The sequence below is a fragment of the Peromyscus eremicus genome, chromosome 20 (genome assembly GCF_949786415.1).
Source record: "Peromyscus eremicus chromosome 20, PerEre_H2_v1, whole genome shotgun sequence".
Taxonomy (NCBI): domain Eukaryota; kingdom Metazoa; phylum Chordata; class Mammalia; order Rodentia; family Cricetidae; genus Peromyscus; species Peromyscus eremicus.
In genome coordinates, this window is record NC_081436.1 from 49679169 (window position 1) to 49685168 (window position 6000).

A 6000-nucleotide genomic window follows, 5' to 3' on the forward strand; every position below is an offset into this window, starting at 1 on the left:
TTTCTCTAATTCTACCTTCTCTAATAAGTAATACCATTTAATTAGTATGGCTAGACTAGTGTTCTCTACCTTGACACTCATCAGAATTAACTGAGAACTCAATCATGAGCTAAATGAACAAAAATATTTTCTAGCATATATGTACAGTATAGACATTTATCTAATATGAACTTGATCATTAATCTTGATTGACATCTTGATTAGATTTACCTAGAATATTAATAAGGTACACTTTTGTCTGTCTTTATAGAATGTTTTCAAAGACAATTAGAATATAAGAACACTGATCTAATGAATATGACAATTGTGCCTGCTTAGACCATTTGGTAATGCTTCTATGTACATGTCTATAGGGATGACCAGCTAACCACTTGGGTTTAGACAACCTATATGGGAGTTTATTCCCTAGAGAAAGTTGACTCTCCCTCTCTCAATTGCCGTTGACTGTGAGTAGCTCTTCTTCTGGGGATGGGACTGTGTGGAATTTCTTTCATCCATGTTGGCATATCAACTGATGTTGTCATTACGCAGGTCATTTTTTAGACAACCATATTGCTAAGATCTCATGGGCTCAGTTTCCTTGTCATGTCTAGAGGACGCTATCTAGTAGTATTCATCCTGGTCCTCTTGCCCCTTCCACGATTTTTCTCAAGCATTAGATGCAGGGGTTACAAATAGTAATTAGTTCTAAGCATCTGAGTACTACTATTGTCTGCATTTTGATCAGTGGTAAATTTGTATAACAGTTTCCTAGCTGTTACAAAAAGAAGCTTCTTTGATGAGGGGTGAAAGCTACATTGATCTGTGAGTGTGAGGATAGGTATTCAGAGTATAATTAGAATTACATTAGTTTAGAAAAAATGACAATAATAGGATCTCCTCTAAGGTTTATAACTGCTCCAGCTACTGGATTCATCAAAACAGTTAATTCTGAATGCATATTCTGGACACTAGATTAATCTGAACCACAAGATTAAACCTATAAGATTAAGAAACATTTCTTAATTATATTTTATATTATGTGTGCTTATGCATGTACACACATTTATGGATGTACATGTCATGACATATCTACCTGTAGGGAGTTGATTCTCTTCCACCATTTGGGTAGAAGGCTTGAAAGCAAGCAGTTTTACCCACTAATCCATTTTGCCAATCCTTACCTGATCTATAGGAGCAATGAACTGGGAAATTTTTCTCTACCATTCTCTTTTGCCATGTATATGCTGGCTCATCATGGCCTAGAAACAACTAGGACTGTGTATCATGGATGGAAATGTATAGAACCATGAGCCAAAGCATCCTTCCGATCTTATGTTTCTATCTCTCAAGTGTTTTATCATATCAAGCAAAACCAGAATGTAACACAATGAAATTCATATATTATCATATGTCACCATTCTGTATGTAATTCTATTATAACAAGGTTTGTCATACTTCCCTGGGTGTGACAAATAATCTAAACAAACATGTTCTAATATATTAAAGACAGATAGCTGTGCTGAATGTATATTTTATTTATAAATGCATGCCAAAATCCAGGTCTCTACCTTCATTGCTTAATTGGAAGAAGTGGCTAATATTACAAACTTTAGGTAAGATTCAAAGATTGATATTACCATATTTAGTAGAGTATGTGCCTAGGATTGGAGAGGTCTTTGAGTCACCTCTCAAGTTTCCATTTAAGACTATGCTCCCTGTACCTGTCCAAAAACCTGCTCCCTTTTTTGAATTTAGAATTTCCCCTAAAGGCAGGGTCTATTCTGTACTTGAATTACATTCACTGCCTATATGCATGGCTGAAAATTTATCTTCCACTGCTATTCGAATAATCTCTTTGGAGGTTTTGTCTTAATTGTCATGAGCTCTCAGTAAATGAATGTTTGCTAAAGAATAACAGAAACTCAATGAAGAATTAAGTGAGATTCGCCTATGGTTGGATGTATGCCAACATTTTATTCCATTTGTTTCAATAAGAATGGGGATTATATCTTACTCAATTTTTTATCTTTCAAGCCCAACAGATTGAATCTTTAACTCAGATTTCTGAATACAGGAAATTATAGAGTATAAATTTCATTATTCCATCCAGGGAAGTATTAACATTATTTTCATCATTTTGGCTGTGGTTCTGAATTATTTTTGCTAACATAATTCTGTAGAAATGGAACTATAAGACTTCCAAGGTATGACCAAAATGACCTTTCACTGTTCTATCAGTCAGACAGAATGGTTGCTCTTGGGGTGCTAAGCCTTAGAATCTAAGCAGGATACCAATGAGAAGGCCCAATGTTTTGAATAAGTCATCATTAATTTCCATCTATATGGATAATCCACCATGGACATCCAGCCCCAATGCAGCCTGCAGAAACACATGAGAGAACCCACAGGAATTCCCTGCTGCTTCAAGTGAGTCATAAGAGTATAATAAATACCACTGACTTGCTGTTATGAGCAAATAAGTTTTGAGTAGTACATTGAACAAAGTAGATTACTAAAGCAGAATTTTTTACTGAAGGGAGGAACTATCATAATAATTATATAAACTATGGGGACTAGTTTGAGGCCCAAGCAATATATAAAAAGAGACAACACTGATGCAGTTGATTCTGAGTGATAGGTTTGGAAATTTGAAGGATGCACATGACAAAATTATTATTGGAGTCTGTGAAAAGATAAACTTTTCTATGTAGTGGCAGAATGTTTCACAAACAGGTGTATAGATATATACACACATCAATGCATGCATATATAAATAAAATTCTTCAAGTAGACTCACTTAGGCAATTTTCAGGAAAAATGCTGAATATACCAAAAGATTCATTTTAGTCTTCTATGACAAATGGTGGGAAAAGAGAGAATATGAAAAAGGACATTTGAATTTTCAAACAGAATTTGGAGAAAACATAAAACATACAGATCTCTCTTTCTGTGTTGAAAAACAAAACTGTCTTTAATTACCATGCTCTTGAAGTACAAAGTAAATCAACATAAAGAAAATCTCAAAGTTAAAAAGGTAAAAACCTTGGCTAAAATTCAGAAAAACATAAAGCTGTACTAACCTCTTCCAAGATGACAAAGCCCCCCTAATCATCTAAAGGACACAAGTGTATGCCTCTCTGTAAATTTTAAATTTTTAAAATTTTAAAAGAGTACATTGAAGAAATTTGTAGACATGCACTTTTTAGATCATGTCTTTTATTAACTTGTGGACAATAATCTATCTTTTAATTTGCTATGGAAATGTGGGTGCCACAGTAATGTCTTAATGTTTGTTAAAATGGCTGGTCATATAAACTTAGCATCTTGTTCCCTTGAAGAGCGCTCTCCAAAAAGAGAACTGACCTTGTCATTTTTGTATACCTTATAATGTTCTAATACAGTTAAATTAACCCTTCTCTTATGCTTATTCTTCTTAGGAGTGCTATCAGTGTTCTTACTTTTCCTAATACCATCTTCATGATGAAGTCTCAACACAAGATGAAGGGTGAGTACTTTTTTTTTTTTTTATTTTGGTTTTTCGAGACAGTGTTTCTCTGTCTTTCTTGGAACTTGCTTTGTAGACCAGGCTAGCCTCGGACTCACAGAGATCCACCTGCCTCTGCCTCCTGAGTGCTGGGATTAAATGTGTGTGCCACCATGGCCCAGTGGGTGAGTACTTTTGAATCTTGTCATTAGACAAGTACATGCATCCTCCAGTTGCATGCCAGAACAGACCAGCCTTTATTTATCATTAGGAATCCCTTCCTTATCGTGGATCATATCCTGTACATTTTCTAAGTATTAGACTGTTCATCCTCTAGTGGGATGATATTTCCTGTAGAGCTTCTATGAAAATCTTCACCCTGATGTTTTGTACCATAGGTAGTAGATCCTTGCTGCCAAAAGAAATGAGTGAACCATTACAAAATCCACAAGAAACCTACAATAGTTAAAAGTATTACATTGTAAAAATCAGAGTCAGTGTGAACTTTTTAAAAATAAAGACAACCATGACAAAAGCCTCCGGGCATTTAGCCATACATACTGAATGCTATTCAGCATCAGATAGCAGCACCCACCTTCGCTCTCAGGAGAAAAGGATGACTCAGGGTACAAAGACAAGTTTCCAGAGGACAGAGTGAAATATTGGTGGAGCCAAGTGTCAAAGAAGCAATTTCCATGAGTCAAAGTTTAGCAATCATCAAAAAACTGATCACTGTACAGAACTGAATTTCAGATTTGCCTTAGGTTAGTGACTCCTATGTGACAATAGCTCCTTACTCTCCCATCAATGATTTGCATGTTCTACTGACAACTTCTGTGTTATCTATTATACGAAAAAATGATGATGTTTGCCTTAATAAATGCTGAATATTTCTAAGTGGATTTCAGTTTTTGTCCTTCTTCCAATACTTTACGCTGGTTCAGATTTACACATCCTCAAAGGAAACCATCAGTCACTTGAGCTGGGTAAGCTTAGATTTATTTGTGGTTGTTCCCTAGATATTTTGAAGAATCTCACCTGTTTCTTTTTTTATCTATTTGAGTATGATGTACACGAGTGTTTTCTTATTTGTTTTTTGGTGTACTGAGTTTCTGGCACTATAAATTGATGTCTGGCTGTAGTGTAGGAAGTTTGCCACAATTATAAATTATTTTATTCTGTTCTAAACTTTCTCTCCTTTTTCAGACTCTAATTACATGTTATCTTATTTTCCAGTAACACTTAAAACATTTTAGTCTATTATGGAGATCTACCACACACTCTTCATACTGTATAACTTCTATAGATATCTTAGGGTCACATGACAATTCTTCTGTCATTTCCACCCATGATGTTATTGAGGACATCCTACACATGTTTTACTTAATAAAGAATTCATTTTACTAGTTTTGTTGTGGTAATAGTTGTGTTCTCTCAGTATGATTAGATATATTAGAATTATTTTAAGACTTTGTGTAGGTCTCATGTAACCTTTACTATTTGGATAATTTAGTATGATACTCAGTGCTGCTGTAATTTCTACTAAAATATCCAGATAATTCTAAAAAAAAAAACAACTTCTTTTATAAGCCATCTAGATTTCTATTCTACATGTGATCAGGAGATTTATGTCAAATTTTCAAAAATCATATATTTCTACATTGAGCTATGCCATTCAACATGCTGCTACCCCAGACTTTCCGACTCTTCAAATTCCCAATTTCATAACTCAGTTGAGACCTCTGCTTTCTGAATAGGATCCATATCCCTTGCTCCACAGCCTAGAGTATACCCCAAGACAGAATGCTAGGATGATTTTTAAGTTTTTATTTGTTTATTGTGTTACTTATATTTCAAATTCTGAAAATAGTTGTTTTATACACTTAAAGTCCCAGATTTTTCCAAAATAAAGCAGATTCAATGTACCCCACTTCTGAGTTTCAAAAAAGTTGTTGTTGCCTTTGTTGTTGTTTTTTTACTGCAGCGTACAGAAGGATGGCAAAGGCGATGGTATAAAGAGGAAAAATTGTATGGTGAGATTTTAGTCTATGCTAAACCCTCTTTTGTTTCAGTAGGATTCGATCTATCTCATTCCGATTTCATGGCAAGTAGATGGCTGCCCAAACATGCTTATTGATTTACTAATGGATCTCCTCCAGTTAGAAGGAAACAAGTTCCAAAGATCTTGCTAATCAATTCGAAGAAAAGCTTTGTATTTATGTGATGTTGTGAAGCAACTAAGATACCTATCTTCATAACAAATAGCGTAAGTGATATTGTTTAAAAAGTATTCAATTGTCTGACAATGGCTGAACCAAATTATTTTAGTTTCATCCATTCATTTCATAGTAGATTCAACTTAACCAACGAAAAGGAGCAGGTGAGCTGGATATATACCTCGTGAGTAGGGTAACTGGATAGCATGCATAAGGCCCTGGGTTCACTTCCCCCGTGTCCCTCCACCCTCAAAAAAAAAAAAAAAAGAAGAAGAAGAAAAAGGAGAAAATGCAATTTTCTATATCAGCTAGGTACGA